This window comes from Ovis canadensis, chromosome 20 (genome assembly GCF_042477335.2).
Source record: "Ovis canadensis isolate MfBH-ARS-UI-01 breed Bighorn chromosome 20, ARS-UI_OviCan_v2, whole genome shotgun sequence".
Lineage (NCBI taxonomy): Eukaryota > Metazoa > Chordata > Mammalia > Artiodactyla > Bovidae > Ovis > Ovis canadensis.
Window position 1 is genome coordinate 59519120 of NC_091264.1, and position 25061 is coordinate 59544180.

The following is a 25061-nucleotide window of genomic DNA, read 5'->3' on the forward strand; positions in this document are numbered from 1 at the left end:
TGTAAGTAAAAATTCAGCTCCTTAGTCACACTGACCACATGTCAAGTGCTAAATAACCTCATGTGTCTCCCGACTAATATAGTGGACAGCACAAGTACCAAACATTGCCATTCTCACAGAAAGTTCCATCAGACAGCGCAAGCTTAGAGGAGGACTTTCTTGACCTGTGCAGACGTGATGTACCCTTACCTCAGTGCTGGATTTCTCAGCCTTGGCACCACTGACATTTTGGACTGGATCTTTCTGTTTTCGGATGGGTGGAGGGGTTGTCCTGTTCATTGTAGGGTGTTTAGAAGCATCTCTGGCATCTATCCCCTGTCGTTGTTGTTCAGTTGCTCAGTTGTGTCCAACTCTTGCAACCCCATGGACTGCACACCAGGCCCTTCTGTCCTCCGCTATCTCCCTGAGTCTGCTCAAACTCATGTCCATTGAGTCCATGATGCCCTCCAGCCATCTCATCCTCTGTTGTCCCCTTCTCCTCCTGCCCTCAGTCTTTTCCAGTGAGTTGGCTCTTTGCATCAGGCGGCCAAAATATTGGAGCTTCAGCTTCTGCATTGGTCCTTCAAATGAATATTCAGGGTTGATTTCCTTTAGGATTGACTGGTTTGACCCCCTTACTGTTCAAGGGACTCTCAAGAGTCTTCTCCGGCATCACTATTCAAAAGTATCAATTCTTGGGCACTCAGCCTTCTTTATCGACCAACTCTCACATCTATATGTGACTACTGGAAAGACCATACAGACCTTTGTCAGCAAAGTGATGTCTCTGCTTTTTAATATGCTGTCTAGGTTTGTCATAGCTTTCTCTCCAAGGAGCAAGCATCTTTTAATTTCATGGCTGCATGCTGGTAACCCTTCTCATCCGCTTATCATCATCAAAAATATGTCTAGGGACTTGCCTAGTGGTCATATGGTTACAACTCCGAGCTTCCATTGCCAGAGGCGTGGGTTCAATCTCCTACATGCTGCTCGGTGTAGCCAAAAAAAAATAAAACAAAAAGTCTCTAGATCTTACCAAACATCTCCCATGGGACAAAACTGCTCCATCTGAGAGGCACTGTAGGAAAGCTGGCTGACATTTGGGGATCAGAGAGGCCATCTATCAGCACACTTGTGCACAAGATGGGTTAAGGGAGTTGTGAGTGCTTGGAGGACGGGGACTCTGCAGGGGGCAAGCCATGCATGTTCCAAGCACTCTTGAAACATTATAGAGGAGAAGAATTTCAGAGTGACGTTTATAGCCAAGAAAGAGATTCTTCCCCTGGTCTTAGGAATTCCATTGATGCTGAATTGTCACGTGTGTCAGAGCTCTACAGGGCTGCAGGGAGGGCTGTAAATCAAAGGAAGGCAAAGAAAAGGCCCCGGAGGAGGGGCAGGTTGTGGGGTGAGTACGCTTCTCCCAGGGAGTGGGGGCTGCCCCCACTTCGCTTTGAGATTTTCAGCCTGGAGTGCTAAGCCCCCTGTCCCCAGAGTGACCATTCATGCCCTAAATGGCCGTGACTGCCTCATCAGCAGCTTGTCAGCTGTAAATTCTAATCCCGGGCCGGGTCTCCCTTCCCAGGACCAAAGTCATAAAGATGTTTGCCCTTGCACAGGTCTTTGACATGTGCTAGGCCGCATCCGTTTATTTGCCTTAGGGCCCTCTCAAGAGTTTAGTACTTCTCTGTGACCCAGGCGAGGCTTTCTGGGCTCTGCCTTCCTCCTGACATCATGCTTGTACCTCGCCTTTGGAGACGGAATCCGAAGACCGGAGAGGACTTAAGAGTCTTAAACAAGCAAATGTTTTCCATTATTGAAGATGTTAAGGAAACCAAATTCTGAAATATTTACGGCCACAGCCTCCTCTGTGGGTCGTCAGCGACCTCTTCCCTTTCAGGAGGCATCTTACAGTGGGGGAGCCCTGGCCGGCTCCCCCCGAGGCCACTGAGACTGCAGAGCTGAGTCAACCATTCCATGGGGAGACTGGTGAAAAGTGTATTCGCCACACACGCCGAGCTGAGATGACCGAAACCAAACCCAGGAGAAGTCCAAGTTTACCATAGAAGGCAAAGCAGAGACCCAGGACTGCCCTGTGGGCTGCATACCTGCATTCTAGAGTTAGCCCAAGTTGTTTTTCTGTTTTGAGGGACGATGTCAATCATCTCATAAGTAAATGAACACCATCATTCAACAATTCTGTAAACACTGAGAGAAAAAAGAAACCGCCCAGCAAAATACTTTGTGTACTTTAGATAAGGGTGGGGATGGGTTACTCAGGGACTTCTGGTGTCGCCTCTCCTCTTCCCTCTTTTTCAGGGTCTATCAGACCTAAGCGGCTCCACGCAGAAGTCCTGCCCGATGGTCTGGCGCCATGGGAAGCAGTGCAGCGTGGTCTGAGCCCTCTGTGTGTGCCCAGTCATTCAGTCATGCCCAACTCTTTGTGGCCCCATGGACTGTAGCCCGCCAGGCTCCTCTGTCCATGGAACTTCCCAGGCAAGAATACTGGAGTGGGTTGCCATTTCCTCCTCTAGGGGGGTCTTTCCGACCAAGGGATGAAACCTGTGTCTCTTACGTCTCCTGCACTGGCCGCTGGGCTCTTTACCACTAGCACCACCTCGAACCCTCTTAATAGTATTAGTATTAGTTGCTCAGTCGTGTCTGACTTTTTGCGACCCTGGGGAGTGTAGCCTGCCAGGATCCTCTGTCCATGGGATTCTCTAGGCAAAAATGCTGGAGTGGGTCGCCATTTCCTCCTCCAGGGAACCTTCCCAACTGTACATAAAGGAGACTTCATTAATGTGCATTAGAGGATACCCCAGGTTATAGAAAACTGTCTTTGGAGTCTTTAAATTCTATACCAATTCTATACCTCTGGTTGGCCAATTGTTTGTTTCTTTTAAGGTGAATGACCTGGGGATATTTGTTTCCATCAACCTGATTGCGAATCTAAAGGCACAGTTGAAATGTCTATTTTTCTTGCTATCCTCAGAAGAGATTATGCAAATCTGCTCTATGATTCTCATTCTTTTCCACTTACAATACAAATAGCTTATTATTTTTTGCAACCTATGTCTTATAATAAAGCAGTGCTGAAGAATTAAATAGAAGAAAGTTCAGTTGCCATAAAGGCCATGAAAATGATTTGCTGGTGGTGAATTTTAAGCTTGATTCTAGATTTATGAAGAATGGCACTTGGAAGACGTGGTTCAAATTTTGCTATTTAAGGTATCTTGAAATTATAGGCTCACTCTCCCTAAAATTTCAAAAAGCGTAGAGCTTAGGCTCTTAAGGGTATAGCAGTGATAAAAGCTTTCATCAGTTCAGTTCAGTTCAGTCCCTCAGTCGTGTCTAACTCTTTGCAACCCCATCATTTCTAAGAAGCAACAACTTTCTCTCTCCAGTGGTTCTCTAATATACTTGGAGAAGGAAGGCAACAATTCTTTATAGGTAATCATTAAAAGCCCATTCTTTTATGCAGTGTTTCTCGTTGGGGGTGCTTCTAACTTGCGGGATAGGATGACTCTTCATTACACAAATGTCTATGGCTCATTGCAGAGCATCTACCACCCCCAACTTCTTGGCACAAAATGCTAGTGGTGTCTACCTTCCTCTGAAGTTTAGACAGCTAGTTAGTGTCCTGGTACTATGGCGACCACGCCACACCAGGGATGCCTACTGTCCCAGTAAAGTTTTCAGCAGTAATATCTTTGTGACCCCGTGGACTGTAGCCCACCAGACTCCTCTGTCCATGGAATTCTCCAGGCTAGAATACTGAAGTGGCTAGATCTCCTTCTCCAGAGGATCTACCCAACCCAGGGATCAAACCCAGGTCTCCTGCATTGCAGGCAGATGCTTTACCATCTGGGCCACCAGGGAAGTCTTCACCCCAAAAAGAGTCCCAATTTGGGTAATAAATAATGTGATCATCCTACCTCATACCCAAGTCCCTCTAACCATCAGTTTATCACTTTTACCACTCCACAGCTCTTCCCCTTTCTCTTTTTAATGAGTCTCAAAACTTTTCCTCCTCTCTGAGTCCATTTCTCATGTCTTCAGAACTTGGTCATCCTCGAAGTTTGGGTGGCTATAAATGACAACTCCAGGTCCAGACCGCCTGAACTAAGGGGCCTTGGGCTCCTGAGTGGGCGAGGAAGCCAGACACCCCAGGAGAAGGATCAGTGGGGCCCAGGCAAGTCCTTGGCCTTGACCAAAGCCTTGGAAAGCCCCTCCGTGTGCTCTGACATCCACAGTGAGCAAGGCTGGAGGTGGATGGGGGGCAGGAAGTCTGGTGAACGTCCGTGATATTTTTTTTTTAATGAATCCAAGATGAACTGAAAAGAAATACGCTGTGAAACACCACCCATTAGGTTGTGAGAGTCTAGTACGTCCAGATGACTCAAGTGTGGTGTTCATACTCCGTGGTAATGCTTTGAAATCCTTTGTGAATAATAAAAGTTAAGTATAAGCAAGAAAGTGTTTCTCATAACAAAATAAAATCCCCTTTCCTTGTCTGCCCCAAGGGGCCAAAATACCAGTGCCTGTAATTGGTATATCAGTACCACCCTCAAGTATGTCTTAAATGTCATAAACACACAGTGCCGTTTTGGTGGAGGCCCCCAGCAAGCTGTAATTGTGAGCTGTGAGGAGCCTGGTTCTGCAGCTGTGCTTGCTTTCCGCATTGCTGTTAAATCTGCAACAGAGCTAAATACCTGTGCAACGAGACCTTCCCATACCAGAGCTCAACAGACTTGGGAAACTCTGGTTAAAATGAAAGCTGGTTCCATGGAGAGTTGGGAGATGAAAACAGCTTCTTTTTTAATATAAGGAATTTTGCTCTTCTATTTAATTAAGAGGCCATTGCACAGACAAGCCTGCCTTCTAATGAGCTCTGTTCCTAACAACCTTGGAAAATACCTACTCACCAACTTCGTTTACTCCGTGGCAAACAACACGGGCTCTGTTAGCTCGGGGAGCTGTGTGGTCTTAGGCAAGATCTTACCTAACCTTCCTTGGCCTCAGTTTCCCCAGTTATGAAACAAGGACACCAGTGCCCGCCTTATAGGTGCCAATGTGCTGTCGTGAAGAGGGACGGCTGTACTGCGTGTGGAGTGCTGAGCACTGTGCTCTGTCAGGCATTCACACAGCCGTGTCCTACTTCTTGCGACCCATGGATTGTAGCCCGCCAGGCTCCTCTGTCCACGGGATTTTCCAGGTAAGAATCCTGGAGTGGGTTGCCATGCCCTCCTCCAGAGGATCTTTCCCTATCCAGGGATCAAACCCACGTCTCCTGCATAGGCAGGCGGGTTCTTTACCACTGAGCCACCTGGGAAGCCCACAACTATAAATACAAGCTAGTACTTACATGGACTGTGAAGCAGTCTGTAGATATTGTGCTGTGTTTTGAAGCATGGAGAAAACATTTTCCTGGCAGAGAAGGTGAAAAGACTTCCCAAGATTGCTCAGGATAGGTAACCACATACCTGGATGAATGGAAAAAGATGATACAAATGTGTGCTTTGGCACTGGCCTGATTTTTACAGAATACATTATGACTAATTTTTTTAAAATATATTTATTTCTGTATTATTTTGGGTTGTGCTGGGTCTTCGTTGCTGGGCGGGCTTTTCTCTGGTTGCAGCAAGCGGGGCTACTCTCTGATTGCGGGGTGCAGGCTTCTCACTGCCACAGCTTCTCTTGCTGAAGAACACAGTCTCTGGAGCACAAGCGCTTCCGCAGTCACGGCTCCTGGGCTCCAGAACGTGAGTTCAGTGGTTTCAGCCCACAGCCTAGCTGCACTGAGGCCTGGCACATTGGTATCTATAAGGCGGGCACTAGTATCCTTGTTTCACAACTGGGAGAACTAGCTGCGTCCCAGACCAGGGATGGAACCCGAGTCTCCTGGAATGGCAGGTGGATTCTTTACCTCTGCGTCACCAGGGAAGCCCCAACTATGACTAATTTTAAAAGATAAAGCCCACTGTTTATAAGTTTTCTTTTTCCTTTCCCTCAGCCAAGCAAGCAGAGCTGGGGACAGTGGGACATCAAGTCTCGTTAGGTAAATAGAACACATCTCCCTGAGGTCCAGGTCATTGGGTCTTCTCTGCCTGGGGGCTTGACCCAGACCTGCCAAGAACAATACTGCTTACAACAGAGCGACTCCCAATGGAGCCCACTCTCCAAAGGACTCTCCAGGTTCCCTCTGACCTGCACAGAAAGACTGCTGCTTAAAAAGTTTCAGTGTAAACGTTAAGACTCAGTGTTTCCGGAAGAGCGCTTTGGGGAGGTCCGCAGTGTCAGAGTCGAAAAGAGGTAGACAGAACTTCACGCCTGAACAACAGTAGTGTTGGGGTTCCTACCCCACGTCCTAATTGTCAGAAACACTGGCCTTGTCAGAGACAGATCACAAAACTGAGAAGGATAGGTGAGTTCGTCCATAGACCCTCAGAAGTTTCAGCTGGCTGGGGCCCAGATTTTCAGAGATATGGACGTGATGATGTTTCCGGTTGAATGAAAGTGATCATTGCAGAAATCTCCCCAGGAAAACTAGAAGGAGTGAGGAAGTGGGACCTTGAAGGTGAAGGGCAAGGAAAGATACACTGCCAGGAGCCAAGCCGGATAGAGGGTGACGAGGATCAAACCCATGGGGGGCTGCTCCAGGCCAGGGCTGGAGGGGAACACAGGAGCTGCGGTGATTCTATCGGCTTCTCCTTCATCACTGGTTCAGTGCCACTGCCGGGGAACTTCAGATCCTGGGCACTGCCTGTGCTCATGGACGGATGGATTCTACAGCCAGAAGGCCGTCCTCTGTCACTGTAGGAAGAAAAGTGTACAGGCAGGGCCTAGGGCGAAATGAAAATGTGGGAGCCCCTTTTTAAAAAGCAGGGGAAGAGGTGTCATTAGAGGTACTAAAGAAAAGCTTCGCCTTTCTTCCACAGTCTCTCTCTCCACTTGTCATGTTTTTATTTTTAAAATGCAGCTATTGAATGCCACTCGGAGTCAAGGAAAATCTAAATTTTAAATTGTTAGCATAAATTCTACCCCTTTCATTTCAATATTGTGCAGTGCCTGTTTTAAATGCAAATAGAAGAGCATTTAACGCGTATGCTAATCAACAAAATTACACAATTTGCATATTCCATTCTTCCCCTAACAGTGGAAAGACTGCACCCAGCTAAGTCACCAGCTTTCATTTCATGTCTTGACGCGTGCTCGTTGTACGAGCAGCGTCTCTACCTTCTGCTTACTGATGAGTAAGGAAGGATTAGAAGGGAAGAGATGGTGAGTGGCCGTCTTGCTGCTTTAGGCCATGATTTCTGGTGAGCTGTTGGGGAGGGGTGAAGAGGAAAGAGGAAAAGAGAGGAAAAGGGTTGAGAGAGAGTAAAAGCCTCTGGGGTCCCTCTCACATCCCTGGAGGCTCAACCAGGTGTCTGTTGTTGTTGTTGTTGTTGTTTAATTGTTAACCCACATCCGATTCTTTTGCAACCCCATGTAGCCCGCCAGGCTCCTCTGTCCTTGGGATTTCCCAGGCAAGAATACTGGAGTGGGTTGCCAGCTCCTCCTCCAAATGATCTACCCCACCCAGGGATCGAACCTGTGTCTCCTGCATTGGCAGGCAGATTCTTTACTATTGAGCCACCCGGGAAGCCCCTACCTGGCAATACTGTGTCCAAAAATCTAGTCCCCACTGCATGCCCATTGACTTTACCTGCTCCTCTGCAGTGAGAGAGCATCTGAAGGGCTGGCGGGTTCCCCCAACTCAGGCCTTAGGTGCCGGGACCCAGGCCACGGTCAGCCTACCTGCCAGTCATCCGCAAAGTGCTTCCATCACTTTAGCTGAATTATGGGAATTAGCCCAGTAATATTGCATCCGTTTGTCCACAGATACTTTCAGAAATCTTTGGCCTTCCCAGGAGAGTTTTCCTGGAATCTTTGCCTGCCCTGGCTTGATCATGAAAAACCTGGATCAGCCCGGAAGTTGGATGTCTGCTCACTTGAGCTTTCAAACAGTCCGGCAAAGGGAAGGAGTCCAAGCCACCTTGGTATGATGTGTTTCCAGCAAAAAATATCAGCACACCAGAATAAGAATAATATCTGGAGGGCTTGGTTCCCATTAGAATTCGGCAAACAAAGCCAGAAGAGCCCCCAGGTTCAGGTCTAGTTTAAGGGAGCATCTTGGCCCAGGCAGGTTTGAATTTCAGACCTGGGTTTCTCCCAGCTCCCTCGAGACACCAAAGAGAAAACCTGCAGAAAAACACAAAACGCTGCTCACTGTACCTGCTACTCGTTTGCAAGCAATCGTGTGTCTGCTGTAAAAACCCCACTTGGGTTCACCGCACTCTGAAATCTGCCTCTGTGATGTCACACACCCGGCTGTTTGCCCACACTGCCTGCAGGGTCCGGCATCTCGTGAGTGCGGTGGTTGCCCTTCTCTGATCAAACTGTGGCTGCTGGTGGCTCCGGCTTTTATTCAATGAGCTGCAGCATCAAGAAAGAGCCAGTCTTCTCCTGTGGCCCCGATCTAGCATAGCTATTGTCTCTCATTGTTCTTCTATGCACCCACCTTTTTCAGAAAGACAAACCCTATTCGTGGTGGTGCCACCAATCCTATGGACCGTTCAGAAGACAGGCTGTCGATTTCCTTCTTTTCTACTCCCTCCCTTCCTTCCTTCCCTTTTCTCACTCTCTTTTTTTAAAAATAGCTGACAACACCCTGTGTGTGTATATATATGTATATATACACAAAAAAGTGAAGCCGCTCAGTCTTATCTGACTCTTTCCAACCCCAACCCCCTGGACTATAGCCCACCAGGCTCCTCCATCCATGGGATTCTCCAGGCAAGAATACTGGAGTGGGTTGCCATTTCCTTCTCCAGGAGATTTTCCCAACCCAGGGATTGAATCCAGGTCTCCCAAATTGTAGCCAGAAGCTTTACTGTCTGAGCCACCAGGGAAACCCTATATATATATATATATATTGGAGAAGGCAATGGCACCCTACTCCAGTACTCTTGCCTGGAAAATCCCATGGACGGAGGAGCCTAGTAGGCTGCAGTCCATGGGGTCGCTAAGAGTCAGACATGACTGAGCGACTTTACTTTCTCTTTTCACCTTCATGCACTGGAGAAGGAAATGGCAACCCACTCCAGTGTTCTTGCCTGGAGAATCCCAGGGACGAGGGAGCCTGGTGGGCTGCCATCTATGGGGTCACACAGAGTCGGACACGACTGAAGTGACTTAGCAGCTTAGCAGCATATATTTATATATATAAAGTCTCTCTCTATATATATAGTTGCTCAGTCATGTCCGACTCTTTGAGACTCCAAGGACTATAGCCTGCCAGGCTCCTCTGTCCAAGAGGATTTTCCAGGCAAGAATACCAAGTAGGTTGCCATGCCCTTCTCCAGGGGATCTTCCAAACCCAGGGATCAAACCCAGGTCTCCTGCATGGCAGGCAGATTCTTTACCATCTGAGCCACCAGGGAAGCCCAGTATAACATTGTTTAAAACCAAGAGTTTGAGTGAACTCCGGGAGACGGTGATGGACAGGGAGGCCTGGCGTGCTGCGATTCATGGGGTCGCAGAGTCACACACGACTGAGCAACTGAACTGAACTGAACTGAACTGATATTAATAGAAATGTAGGTTGTTTCTGATAGTCTGCTCTTACCAGCAGTGCCTTACCAAGTGACTTTCTGCTATGTCTTTTTTGAACCTGTGCAATTTTATCTTTTTGCCTTATCACACTGTTCACGGGGTTCTCAAGGCAAGAATGTATGGGATCACAAAGAGTCAGACACAGTTTAGCAACTGAACAACAATTTTATCTGCATACCATGTTCCCTGCACCTATACAAGTTTACATGTAACACAAATTCCTGCAAATGCTCTTTCTGGGTCAACAGGGATGTGCTTCTGGAGTCCTGTCAAACACACTGCACTGGCCACCCTTCCTCCAAGGGTCCCTGAGGCTTTCTTGGGATGAGAAAGGGGTTAGAGAGTATGGGTGGTTATTTAACTGGAGAACTGGGCTCCCCCATTGCAGCGTTCCCAGCTGTAACCATTGAAATTCTTATTCCAACTCAAGTAGGGACTATTTTTATGTTTTAAATTATAACTAAATAAATTAAGACTCTCTTGACTGCAAGTAATAAAATACAGTTCAACTCAGCCCCAGGGGGTGGGGCAAGGAGAAAGGAAGGGAGGTGGTCATCCTATCATAACGACGAGGCCCCCAGAGCAGACAGGCAGCCCTGCTCCCAAGCTCGCACTTGGAGAGGGCCCGCAAGAGTGACTCAGTGGGCGCGTGAAGGACTTTGAACTGGGGTCAGCCACCCACCCCAGGTCCAGGCAGCTGTGACCAATAAAGCATGTTGTTGTCCAAACCGAAATCTGGACCCTGCCTCTCTGAGTGAGCAGAGCGACTGAGCAGATATTCCAAATGGCATCGGCTACAGCCGCAAATGACATGATTTATCTCAGTCGCTTGAATCGTATAACAAAAGAATTTACAAAAGTAGAGCAGACGTGAACCGAGTTCTGAATGCCCAATAAATCTCTCATTTAAATCACCCTAGCGGTTCCTGAGGCTATCCTATCACTGTGGCAAAAATGAGTCAGGTATAAAGAGGCCAGATCCTCACTTCTGCTACTGCTTCTGTTCAGCAGGTAGTTTCCTAATAACTGGGTTATCAGAGAAGATTTTTAGAATAAAAATTTTTTTCTAACATTTTTAAAAACAAAAGTTTCTCTTTCATGAGTTAAAAAAAAAAAAAAAAGACCATAGATTTCAGGCTGGCCTATAGAACGTATTTATTTCCAAGTGACGTGTGATGTCACTTTAGGAAAGTGAGCTGTTTCTTTTTTTCAACCTAAAGACCAAATGGCCAGGGAGAAAGCAGCCAAGACTCTGAGTAATCTTATTGAGGGTTCAATTTTCTAAGTATGACCTTATGCTAGCAACAGCTCCTAAGGAACAAGAAAACAAGCCGGGCGAGGAAATCTCACTTCTGTGAGACACGAGCCTCCAAGACAGCGACGTCTGAAGGCGAATTCTAATTACATAACAGGAGTGAGTCATCAGTGCCTTCAGAGATTACAGACAGCTAAGCGGTCACCCGCCCTCTCCCTGCAGCTTTGAAGCAGGCTCTCACGAACCTCATCCATTCCACACCTGACCTTCAGTCTCCCTTCCTTCCTTATTTTCTTTTGTCCCCCTTTTATTTTCCATTTTATGTTGTGTTAGTCAGGGTTCTCCATAGAAACAGACAAAATAACATGAACACACACACACACACACACACATATATGTGTGTTATTATAACGAAGTGGCTCATGTAGCTATAGAGATGGGCAGGTCCTAAGAATCTGCAGGGTGGGTAGGCAAGCTGCAGACCCAGGAGAGCCAGCGATCTAGTTCCATTCCAAGTCTGATGGCCTGAGAATGAGAAAGACCGAGGGTGGAGTCTGAAGCTTTTCCAAAAGCTGAGAGGCCCAGGAAGAGCCAGTGTCTTCAGTCAAAAAGCAGGAAAACACCAATATCCCAGTTCAAAGACATTCAGGCAGGAGGGATTCTCTCATCCTCGGGGAGAGTCAGTCTTTTTGCTCTACTCGGACCTTCATCTGATTGGATAGGGCCCACCTACATTAGGGAGAGCAAACTGCTTTACTCTGTCTACTTATTCAAATCTTTAATTTACTTTAAATACATTCCCCAATGTATGTTATTTGTGTTACAAGTTATGCTGAAGCTGAAACTCCAATACATTGGCCACAGAAGAACTGACTCATTGGAAAAGACCCTAATGCTGGGAAAGATTGAAGGCAGGAGGAGAAGGGGATGACAGAAGATGAGATGGTTGGATGGCATCACTGACTCAATGGACATGAGTTTGAGCAAGCTCCGGGAGTTGGTGATGGACAGGGAAGCCTGGCATGCTGCAGTCATGGGGTCACAAAGAGTCGGACACAACTGAACGACTGAACTGAACTGATATTATATATCCATTAGTGTAGATTTATAATTACTTTTTCAGTTTTTGTCTTTTAGACACTGTAAAAGAATCAAGAGTGGAGTTATGAACCAACATCATAGTGATACTGGTTTTTAGATTTTTTTTTTTTTTTTGACCTTAGCTACAGAAATGTATGCTTCATATGGCTTTGAGCTGGTGTTCTATCTCTTTGTTTCAACCTGAAATATTCCCTTTATCAAAATAAATTACTTAAACGTTAATCTCATCCAAAAATATTCTTGCGGGAACACCTAGAATAGTGTTTGACTGAATATATGGACACTCTGTGGCCCAGGCAAGGTGACACATAAAATTCAGCGTCGCAGGCACCTCTCTATTCTCTTTCGTACAGGCCGCTGCTACTTGCTCCCCGAACAGTGACCTTGCATGTCGTCAGGTTCTGCGTCCCACTTCTCCTCTTGTTTTTATGGCAAAGTTTCTAGAAAGGGAAATCTAGATTCACTGTCTGAAACGTCTCAGCTCTCACTCACTGTTCAACCCAGATGTCATTTGTCTTCTGTCCCTATCCCTCTTTTCTTAAGAATATCCACGGGGCTTTAGAGTTGGCAAAGAATCCGCCTGTAATGCAGGAGACACTGATTCAATCCCTGAGGCGAGAAGATCCTCTGGAGAAAGAAATAGCAACCCACTCCAGTGTTCTTGCCTGGGAAATCCCATGGACAGAGGAGCCTGGCAGGCTACAGTCCATGGGGTCGCAAGAGTTGGGCATGACTTATCGACTGAACCACCACCGCCAAGAATGCCAATAATCTAACGTGAAATCCTTTGCTCTCTTGCTCTCTGAATTTCCTCCTACCTCTCCACCCCTTCCCCTCGGTGGTGTTCCCCAGGGGACACACTGTCTTCCTTTTTTACTTTATAATCCCTGTCCATTAGTGTTACACATGCCGTGACCTTACCAGCTCTAAGCCCAGACTCAAAGCCTATCTTCAACATTAACCTCTCTCTGAATCCCAGACTTGTATGTTACTGCTCATGGATTCTTTCTCCACATGACATTCCCCACATGAAACTGGAACTTAACACACTACCTTAAATTCATCATTTTCTCACAGGCTTAATTGCCTCTTTCTCATAATGACACTGTCATCCACCCAATCTCCTAAGCTTCTAGCAGGAGACATCATGATAAACACTCCCTCTCCTTCACCTTCTAATTCCAATCCGTTATCATGCTCTATCCATTTTACACGCTAAACACCCGCCTCCTTGCCCCTCCTTAGACTTAACCTGGGCCCTCCTAATTTCTCGTCTAGACCCCAGCAGAGCTCTGCATTGGATTTCTCTCTGTCACCATTCCAGCTGCCTTTCCAGTTTATCCATTAGATTCAGTGTGATTTTCCATGACAACAGAATGTGATCAAGTTACTTTCCAGTTAAAACTTTTCAAAGTCTTCCCCATTGTTTTGAGGTTGAAATGTGAAGATTGTTCAACAGTCCAGGAGAGACGCCATGAGCTAAGACAGTGGCAGCTGAGATGGAGAGTTGGAGGAGATGGAGCCACAGGGCCTCGGGAGTGAGGAGGATCCCAGTACTGATTAGACGTGGGGAGTGGGAATCAAGGAAATGCTAAGGAAAGCTTTCTACTTCTAACTTGGATAACTGAGTGATCATGGCCTGGTTCTCTGAGACTGGGGACCCAGCCCTTCCTTTCCTGGTGGACAGCAGCCAGTTGAGTTACCTGGGTGGAGCCCCCCGTCTGGGGAAGCAAGGCCTCCAGGAAACCTGTTGGTCTGGGCGGAGATGAGTCAAAACCTAGAAAAGAAGAAGAAATAAAAATTAATACCAGATGGGAGAAGGAGGCAAGTGAAAGTCCCTATAAATAGTCAGCAACTGAGAACTCTCAGGAGTGGAAGGTGCGGTGAACTGGTTCTTCTCTTCTGCCTGGAGGTTCCTAAAAGTTTGCTGGCAAAGGCCAGGAAAAGAACCAGGGCCATGTGCTCAGCAAGACATTACCTAAGTGCAGAAAGGTTTAAAGGACTTAGAACTCTGACTTCCATCCTCATTTATTTCATGAGCATTGTCGTTCCCTTTGTTCTTGGTTGGGGTTTGGCTGTAGTTTGGAGCATCTTGCTGTTTGCAGAACATTTTTAAACATGAATTGTTCAGTTGCCATGCCTCCAGGGTGCACATTTAGACATGCACACAGATGAACTAACAGCTCTTCTCATCTCACCCTCTTCACTGAGTCTTACCGAGTGAAAACAAAGTAAAGTCTTGTCTCATAGACCTTTGAAACATACCTGAGCATTTCCAATTCACTTAATAGTCAGTCCCCTCCAGGGATGACTCTGAAAGAAACAAAGTCATCTGCAAGTCGATATACTAACAATATTTAAACTGGCTAAATTAAGGCAAATCACCAATTTGACTGTTTTGTTGAATTTAAGTACGTCTAATGCATTAGGGTATTAAATCCTCAACAAGTTCTTCTTTGGCATAGGCAGAAAGAGATCAGTGGTATTTATTTATTGTTTTTACACAAATGGAAATATATATATGTGTGTGTATACCATATATATATATATGGTGTATATATATATATACACCATATTTAAGAAGAAATTTTCATAGATAACCTGGTTAGAATCCCAAATGGGACTCAAGAGAAGACTGATCTTTCTGGCAAAGAGCAGCAAAACATTTGACTCTGCTCCATGAGCAGGTGGCTGATGGACTGTTTCATGGAGGGTATAATTAATTCTGTCTTTCCGTCTTAGTTACCAAAATAAACTGTGCAAATCCGAACATGATAGAAGGACTCTATCATCGGCTGACAAGGCTCCACAGCCCAAGGACATGAAATTACTAAGGAAGACAAGTCAGGAAGTGTAATTTCAAGAGGCCTCTGCTCCAGATACTGTCAGTGGCCGGACAGTGAAGAGCCAGCATGCTCAGCTGGCTGATCAGTCAGGGCCCAGAGCTGTCCTCAAGCCATAAGGGGGACGCAGCTGGTTTCAGCCCTTGGGCTCTGCTCCTCCCTCTCTTGGTGTCCTCCTCTAGGGAACATTACCTGGCCCCCCGAGGAGGGGCTTTCCGACACCTTGGCCCATACATCTGACTCAGGCCAAGCCTCAAGCCCTCAGGACACTGTCCAGGTGATGAAAGGGGGACCAGATAAATGCACTCAACTTATGATGTCACTACTGATAACTGCTTGGGGCTTCCCAGGTGGCTCAGTGGTAAAGAATCCGCCTGCCAACACAGGAGACACCAGTTCAATCCCTAGGTCAGGAAGATCCCCTGGAGGGAGGAAATGGCAACCCACTCCAATATTCTTGCCTGGAAAATTCCATGGACAGAGGAGCCTGGCAGGCTACAGTCCATGGGGTTGCAAAAGAGTTGGATATGACTTAGCAACTCAACAATAACAACAACTGATAAATGTTCGGCTTCTGTGCCTTTTAATTGAATAGCACTGCATTTTCACCATCACCTTCAAGGTCTTACATCAAAGGCACAAGCAAAGTGGGAACATCGCACAGTGTGACAGGGTCAGAGACAGACAGAGAGTCAGAAACAGAAAGAGACAGGAAGATACTGTCTTTGTTAGTAGCACCTTTTTTGGTAGCTCACCAATTACATATCCAGGTGACATGTATTCAATCTTACATCTAACAAGACGTAGAATTAAGGACATAGTTTTGTCTGAGCCCTTCAGCTCACACATAGGAACTAGGGCCTGGAACTGACTGAGCTGCCCACAGTCACACACCTGGGACCAGAGGCCAGGTCTCCTGATTTCAGGCCACTGGTCTTCCTATCGCATTCCCGGTCGTGGATGGCCAAATGGAAGAGGAGGAAAGCTGGAGAACCTGGCTTATCTTAGTAGCTACCCAGGCCCCTTCTCATCAAGGATCTTAGATATAAGGATCAGATAGAGACTAGAGACACATCCAGGAAGAAACGGGGAAGATATAGACTCCATGGTCCACTGGCCTCAGTGTGGGAAATGAAATAAGTTGCCAGGAAACCAGGAACTTAGACTGTCCTAGGCGCACTGTGAAGGCTGCCTTCCTTAACTGCGGATATCCCAGCCCACAGAAATAGCCATCCTGCATGAAGAAGTCCTGAATGTTCACCCAGGACTGGGCCGGGGACACTGCCCCTCCTCTGGCTTCCAGTCCACCCACCGCTTCCTTTAGAAAGTTCTTTCCTGTCACCAAGAATTCTCACCAAGCTCCAGGCAAAGAGTTTATGTCATCATATGTTTTCATTCAACAAACATTTATTAAGCATCTACTGGGTACCAGATGGGGCTTCCCAGATGGCTTAGTGATAAAAGAACCTGACTGTCAATCCAAGAGACTCAAGAGACGCGGGTCAGGAGGATCCTCTGGAGTAGGAAATGGCAACCCACTTCAGTATTCTTGCCTAGAAAATTCCATGGTTAGAGGAGCCTGGTGGGCTACAGTCCACAGGGTCGCAGGGTTGCAAAGAGTCGGGCGTGACTGAGCGTGTGTGCACGTAGCATGCAGTGTACCAGATACTAAGCCAGGTCCTGGGGAAGTAAAGACGGAACAGACACAGTTATTCTTCTCAAGAGCTCATCATCTGAAGGTCCTATTCATGTGCACCTGCTTGCTCATGGGTCTGATAGCCTCATGTGGACAATGGGCATATTTCTAAATCCCAAATCCCAACATATGGTCCCCAAAAATTGCTTTTCTAGTTTGCAACTGTTCTATATGAACATCTTTAAAAGGCTTGAAAGTTAAATTGCTTTCATAAGTCCTTTAACAAATTTCCTTTACTGAAAAGAAATAAAATATATTAAATCAGGCTTTTTTGAGAAAAATCTACATTATACGTTCATCAAACCCATATGTGTTAACTTGTAAAACCTTATAATCATAAGTTATTGCAGTTGGAAAGGACCTGAAATAACACCTAAGCCAGTAGCTTTGAATTTTTTAATTTTATTTTTTAAACAATGAAACCCGTTTTAAGCCAAATATCACCCAAAGTTCCCAAATACAAAACAGTTAAAACTGGACCTGCTTTGGTCAGAAGAGAGATGGAGAGCTCAGTAGAGTCTTGTTTTCTAAACTCCCTCATCCCTCCCACCACCTCTGTTCACACAGATTTTGGAACTGCACTCCACAAAAAGGACTGTCCAACCACCCATTATGTCCCAAAATGGGGACGCTGAGATCCAAAGAGAATATGACCTTCTGATGAATTATCTCTATGAAAGAATCTTATCTAATGAAAGAGGCCTGTTCCCCAATAAGGTCACGTTCTGAGATACTAGGAGCTAGGACTTCAACATATGAACTGGGGAATCGGGGTGTAGGGAATACAATTCAACCCACAGCACTGCTTCCTGCCCTCTCCAGATGAAGGTCCCGGTCAAGCCAAGGAAGTTCCCAATACCAGGTCCTTAAGGGAGAGTCATGAGCCTGTTTGACCCCTGCTGGGAAGAAGTCAGGGGAGAGTTGGTGCACAGAGAGATGGGAGGCTAGAGAGGGTGGCTCCATGGCCGGGGAGAGGGATGAGCCTTAGCGGGAGGGGAGACATTTCCTGTATTGTCACAGGAGGTAGAGAGGAGAAAGGGATGATTGTGCATTCAGAATGATATACAAATATGGAGGAGGGAAGTCAGTGGAGTGGCTTCAGACCGCCCAGCTTTCTTCATGAAGCAGGAGGAGAGACTGCCTGTGGAGACCGACAGTGGAGGCTGGCATTGGGGCTCAGGAGACAGACAGGAAGTGGAACCAGAGACTTGAGGAAGGTAGAGACAGTTCGAAAGAGCCTTGTGCATAACGGACAGTAGTCAGCTCTGTCTTCAGTAGGGGCCCAGCACATCATTAAGGAAGGTCCAGTATCATTGCATTAGGAAGATGGTAGACAGGGCGGTGAGCTGAGCAGGGGAAGAGAGGAGGGCTGCCTGACAGTAACCATGGTCCAGATGGCATCATGACCAAAGTTTATAGAGGCACCATCTGCAGGGTGTGAGGTTTTTCCAGCCATGCTTCAACAGCTGGGAGATTGATGTAAAGAAAGTAAACAACTGCGTTGATCCAGACCTAGGCTTTGCCCAGGAGGCTGCAATAGCAGGACAAAGGGGGAAGGAGACTGCTCGAGGAGGGTGAAGTTGGGGGGGAAGCTCAGAGGCCAGGTCGGTAGAGAAGCTGGTGGGCAGTGAGCGGGCTGTGCTATTTCTGCGGAAGAGCCTTGTACATGCCCCCTGCTCCCTGTTGACCAGAGCATGGGGTCTCTGCTGCCTGCTGGAGGAGCAGACGCTGCCAGATGTGACCGCTAACGAGCTGTAAGCTGACAGGCTCCTCAGCTGACCTTCCTCCTCTAAGGTGGTCCTGACTGGCCCCAGCTGGGTAATTCGGCAACTTGCACCCAGCCACGAGGGGTAGGGCGTGCCCTCGGGACACACATACCCCTATGAAAGGATGAGAGGTCAACACCAGCTGGTGTATTGATTCAATCCTATGTCAGTTTCTAATCTCAGTGTTATTTTTAAATGCTGTATGGGTCAATTCTGTTTATTGGGATTTTTATTACTATGAATCTTCCAAGGCCACATATCTTCTCTTAATGTACATCTACTGATATTATTAGCAGTCAACTCAGAACTCCAAGTTACTAGAATCACTCTAGTATCTTTAGGTAGAAAATAATCAGGGTGGGGGGCAGGAGGGGAGAAACTTTTTAGTGTTATATGGAAAATACTCCTAATACAGCATGATTAAAACTAAAAAACAAGTACCAAACTTTGTTAGAAGCAATGGAGCCTCTCATACCCTGCCAGTAAGAATGTGAATTGGTACAACCACTTTGGAAAACAGGTTGGTATTTTCCATTAAAATTGAAGATATGCATATCCACTGTCCAGCAGTTCCCTTCTTGGGTATATGCACAGAAGAAATGGATAAAGATCTACCTAGCAAAAATTATTGATAATGGTCTAACACCAGTGACAACTCAGTTGTCCATCAGCATTAAAATGGAAGGATACCCACACGATGGAATACTATACAGCAATGAAGTTGACAGGCTACAGCTGTAGGCAGCAACATCAATGCATTTCACATCCGTAATGCCTAGTGGAAGAAACCAACATAAATACATACTGTGTGATGTGTCCTGCCTTTGAAGGAAAAGAAAGTTGTATTAGGAAAGGCACTGGACAGCTTCTGGGGCCCTGGCAGTGTTCTGTATCTTGACCCAGGTGTGGTTACATTCATGATAATTTATTAAGCTCTACATTGTTTTATACAGTTTTCTGCACATGTGTCATATTTCACAATAAAGAATTAATGAAACCTCTCTATATACATTCTATCCATGGTGCTGCAGTTTATGGGATTGGCTCAGAGGTTAAAGCGTCTGCCTCCAATGCGGGAGACCCAGGTTCGATCCCTGGGTTGGGAAGATCCCTTGGAGAAGGAAATGGCAATCCACTCCAGTATTCTTGCCTGGAGAATCCCATGGACGGAGAAGCCTAGTAGGTTACAGTCCATCGGGTCGCAAAGAGTCGGACACGACTGAGCGACTTCACCTTCCTGCACCTATAGACAGGTCAGCTGTGAGTGGTCGCCTTTAAGCTCAGACGCCTCGGGCAGTTGAAATGTCTCCAGGGGCGAAGACCTCAGTGAGATGTGGACTCTCTCACAGCTGATTCTCTCCACTGTCTGGACTGAGATCCTTGAGCGACATGGATGGGTGCAGGCAGAGCCTGCAAGTTACAGGCCTGTGTCCTCCTGCCCAGCCCATGCAAGCACCCCAGAGAGAAGTCTTCTTCCTCTTAACCGAGATTACAAATACCGTGTTTATCAAACAAACTACAGGATGACGTTCCCATCTTAAGAGAAGTGAGAGGCAGCCAGCTCCCTGTTCCTCTCCAGTTGGAAAGCACTGCTAGAAAGACTTCTCTGCCTTGAGGCAGCTGATAGGTTCGTTACACAGTTCACCAAGCTTCTACAATGTCTTAGACACAACCCTTATTTTTCTGCTCCACAGTTTAAAACATCCATTTAGTTTTTATTTTTCATTCTTGATGGGAAAAACACTTTCCTTTTACAAAGATTCAGATTCCTGATTCTCAAAAAGACTTCCAAATGCCCCACATGGTTTAAGTATCAAGAGTTTTTCTAAAAATATATATTTCAACTATGGCCTATAAAGATACACACATACCTCATACCAAAACTGAACCTTATGGCTGAAAGATGATGAACAGGAAGTGAAAAACTGGCCAGTACTAACCAACCAAAAGCCCAGGCAAATTTTTTTTTTTTTTTTTTTGCAAAAAGTCAAATTCCGGGCTTTGTATCTGAGCTATTTAAAAGGCTCATCACCAAAGTACCAGTTCTCCTTATTTTGGAAAAACAAGAAAAGCATATGGCTCCAGGGACCTTCACAAGTTGATGCCAAAAATTGGAGCCAGGCACATTTCAAGATCATCAAAGGAACAGCATGTTGGATTAGTTTAAAGGGGAATGGGGGCGTCTCAGGTGGCTCAGTGGTGAAGAATCTGCCTGCCAAGCAGAAGACGCAGGTTCAAACCCTGGGTCAGGAAGATCCCCTGGAGAAGGAAATGGCAACCCAGTCCAGTATTCTTGCCTGGAGAATTCCATGGACAGGGGAGCCTTGCAGGCTACAGTCCATGAAGTCACAAAGGGTCAGACACGACTGAGCGACTGACCAGCAGCAGCAGCAAGTGGGGCAGGGAGGTCGAGGTGCAGAAAAAGAAGGGAAATCAATGACAGAGAAAGTTGTAGGTTACAGACAACGAAGGATCACACTCATGTCTACCATTTTACCCCAGTAAGAAGCACCTGGCTACCATCTACCCATTGCACAAGACTCCAGCCAACATTTACTTTTTCCCTCCTTGGTGCCCTTACCAGACCCGCTTTGCATTCTGCCAGAATTGCTGTAACATTTTATAGGACCGGATTGTTTCATTTGCCCTCCTAGACTGTGAGTTCTTTGAGAACAGGACCATACTTTGTGCATCTCTAAGGTTTCAGCTCATGCATAATAAAAAATATATTTACCATAATATATTTTCCATAAATATTACCCTTGACTGCATGAATGAATGATGGGTTCCATTAATGAGACAACTGTATTACTGAGACTATGGATTCCATTAACAAGATTTCCAGCTCCTGTGATGCCACCCTTTAGTGATGAAAAGCATCTTGGCCTCTGCCAGAGTTTACCCACTCTTTTTAACTTCTCTTTTCAGGCCCAGGAAGCTGTGAGCTCCCTAATGTCGTACACCCTCATGAGAACACCGTGTGTTCTTTAAGTAGAGCAATGAAAACGAAGAACCTGATCAGCCAACTAAAACACTGGGATCATCCTTTTCAAGACCCAGAGCTTCAGCATTCTTTGGCGTAAGAGACAGAGAGCCACCTGGGAAAATGTGGGCAAGGGTGAGTACCGTTGAAAAAACCACGCATTATGTGTGGTCCAACTCAGACGAATGCATTTGAAACAGTAATAGAAATGGTATTCCATTTCCCACCCAGGACTGCAACGAACACTTGAAATTGAAAGGTTGATGTTAGGCCCCCAGATTTTGCTCTGTTAGGTAAATCTTTTTACATGGATGTGCTGATACCCACAGAAAACCCTCTTCCATTCAGAAATCTCAGGGGAAGAATCTTTTGGGACAGAGGCAGAATATTCCACCTCGTGTACTAGTGCCCTAGCAAGTCTGGAGGTTGCACTTCTGAACTGATCAGAAGCTGATCACCTGGGTCATTGGCCACCAACCTTTTTGGCACCAGGCGCTGGTCTCATGGAAAACAATTTTTCCACAGACCAGAGGTGGGGGATGGGGATGGCGTCAGGGTGATTCAAGGACATTATTTATTTATTGTGCACTTTATTTTCCATTATCATTAAATCAGCTCCACCTCAGATCATCAGGCATTAGATCCTGAAGGTTGGGGACCCCTGACCTAGGTTACCAATTAGCCAGTCCTCTGGTGTCTCCTCTCTCTGTCTGCCCGTTGTCTCTAAACCAATCCTTTCCCATTCAGCCGTCCCATAAGAAAACATGTTGGCCTAGGTTGGAGGTTAGGGTTAAAAGAATCCATCCTCCTATTGAACCAAGGCTTGCTAAGGTTTTACGGAAACTAAGTAAAAGAAGCGACGTGTAATTTCGCCTATTAATTGACTTCTAGTAGAGGCAGGCAGCGTGCTCTTGCGTGGTACCCTTGGAGGCAGACCTGGATTTAAGCCTCACTCTACTAACTTGAGACTTTTGAATCTGTTTTCAAGTTTATAAAATGGTGATAGAAGGACTGTCTTGAGGATGAAATGAGAAAGCGTACATAAAGTAACTTGTGCTCAATGGAAAAAAAGTTAATTCCTTTATGGGTTAGGATCAGTAATCTGTCGTCTCTATCACGAAAGAACTAACCATCAACACAAATAAGAAAACTCCATAAACGGCTGTCAGTTAAGCAAAATGACAAATACGTTCTTAAAATATTTTAAGTAACAAAAGGATTTCTTTTATTCAACCAGCTAGGTTGTCATGTCGCTGTACTGTTTGAAAGTTAAAGGCCTATTAAAAATCTTCCGTAGTCCTAGGGTTCTATGACAAAAATCTGTAACAGAATTGGACACTTGGAGGCCTCCACTGGAGCAAATTACGTTTGTGATTCCTCAAGGCATTCAGTGTGAATTAATTTCCTAATGAAGAGTGAAATAAAAATCACCTCTTCTCATTTTTTTCTACCTGCTCAGCCAGTTTTCCAAAAGTGAGACAAAAGCAGAGGAAGGGAAGAAGAAAGAAAGAAAGGGAGAAAGAAGAGGAGGGAACAAGAGGAGATCGCCTTCTCCAAAGCAAGGCGTATTTCACTTCATTTCAGTCCCTGCAGTGAATATTAGCTCTGGGGTATTTCAAATACAGGTTGAGTTTTGGTACCTTCAACTTGAAAACCAGACACTCCTACCACCCAGAATCCTCAATTTGCTTATCTACATTCAGAGTCCAAGGGATCTTTGAGATCATTAATTTCACAACTTTGGAGTGATTTTTTTTTTTCTCATCATTGAGATTTATTTAAAATATTCCACACACACACACACACTTACATGACAGTAGACTATGTAGGATGCAAATATTTGGCAGTTCTCAGCATCACCTATTAAAAAGGAGCATTCACTCCCGGCTGTCAGGGCTTCCTAAGGATATATTCATGCTGCTCTTCAGGGAGAAGGGGATATGGGAAAAGCAAGAGACACAGGTTCGATCCCTGAGTTGGGAGATCCCCTGGAGCAGGAAATGGCAACCCACTCCAGTCCTCCTGCCTGGAGAATCCCCGTGCATAGAGGAGCCTGGTGGGCTAGAGACCACAGGGTGGCAAAGAGCTGGACACGACTGAGCTACTGAGCACACCCGACAACCAGTGCGACCTGGAGTCCTACAGCACAGGTGAAATAAAGTCTATGCAGCTAAACTGAACCACTAAAGGGGGAAGATGGGAGAAGCAGAGTGTGAGGAGAGTCCAGAGAGACGACGAGCCTTTGGGAGTCAGGCTTACGCTGACGTGGCTGATCTCCTGGGACCCCCTCAGGCTGTGGTTTTCTGGCTCCAAGAGCGACAGTGAAGACCCCAGGAAAAAAGCTTCTGGGGCGTGTGGCCCAAAAAGGTTGTTTGGGGAGACCTGTGCTAAATCCATAAACACTCTTAAAAGGAAGCACTTACCAAAGAGCTCAGCAAAAACCGGCAGGCCCTGAAGCAAATATCAGTGCAAATATCAGCGTGAGGAGAAAGTGGAGGGACTTCCCTGGTGGTCCGGTGGCTAAGACTCTGTGCTGCCAATGCAGGGGGCCCGGGTTCTATCCCCGGTCAGGGAACCAGATCCTGCCTGCCGCAACTAAGACCCGGCGTTTTCAAATAAATCAATATATATTTATTAAAACAAACGAAAAAAAGAAAGTGGAGAACGCAGCTCCCACCTGGAGGGCCAGCTGAGGGCTGCAGAGAGGCCAGCGAGCAGCCTTCTTCTGCGTCCAGCTGGAGTCAGTGTGTGTGGGGGCAGCTGGTCAAGCCCCCAGACCTACTTCGACTCTTCCCCAGTCTCTTGATGTCAGCCATGGTTGGGTATTTACAGCACAGAAATCAGCAGAAACTGCTTCATGTTGTTTTGTGTTTAGAAAGCCGGGAGTTAAACATTCCCCAACACACTGCTGGGGGAGAGTCAAAGGCTGGCTTGGAAAAAACTGAAGGAAAAAACTCTTTAAACTGCAAAGCTTTTTCTCTGGCGTCGCTGACTCTTCCCCTTTGTATGAAGGCAGGAAGCTGGCAGTTGGACATGGTCTGTTAGCGTTTCTCTAAAGAAGAAAGCCAGACTGAATCTTTGCTTCACAGAGGCCAGCGCTGACTGACAGAGCTTGAAAATGGTGTCCTTTTTTCCCATTAAATATAAGTTCAGTCCTGGCCCAAACTAGTTGTCAGATGGTGGATTTATAGGCTTGTGATAAATATCTTAAAAAGGAAAATGCATTGAAGTGGGGGTCGTTCACATACTCTTTTCTCACCTCTTTAAAAATATGATTATTTTGATATATTTTAGAGAATGTGAAAGCTGTCTTCTGGGAATTATTACCTTACCTCCTCCCATCTAAAAAGACTGTTTAAGTTGTTCAGATTTCTGAGTTGTTCCTTGAGAGTAAAGATGAAAGAAGACGGACAGAAATGTAGTACCTCGAAATCTGCCTTCATTAGTCCACAGGGGCTGTCATTACGGAGTCCTCCAGCCCGGGTGACTTCACAGAAACGTATGTTCTCGCGGTTCTGGAGGCAGGAAGCCCAAGTTCAAGCTGGCAGCAGTCTGGTTTCTCCTGAGGCCTCTCTCCTTGGCTTGTAGGCGGCCATCTTTTCTCCGTGTCCTACGTGGTCTCCCCTCTGCGTGCCTGTGCGCTCCTCTCTTCTTACAAGGACACTGGTCCTCTTGGAGCAGCATCTGCTCTGATGACCTCACTGACCCTTCATCACCTCCTCAGAGACCTTATCTCCAGGCCAAGTCACATTCTGAGACGTGGGGGGCTGGGACCTCAACATAT

The 25061-nt window shown here is 46.3% G+C and overlaps 1 long non-coding RNA gene across 2 annotated transcripts in view; it reads right to left on the reverse strand.

The window, feature by feature from the left end:
* Positions 1-24158, reverse strand: part of LOC138425318 (uncharacterized) — a 62221-nt gene extending 38063 nt beyond the window's left edge. For both annotated transcript variants that reach the window (XR_011251168.1, XR_011251169.1), the window contains exons 1-3: positions 23955-24158; positions 13693-13766; positions 5342-5459 (exon numbers count right to left, since the gene is read on the reverse strand). This is a non-coding gene — a long non-coding RNA (uncharacterized lncRNA). The remainder of the gene's footprint in view (positions 1-5341; positions 5460-13692; positions 13767-23954) is intronic.
* Positions 24159-25061: the final 903 nt, after the last annotated feature.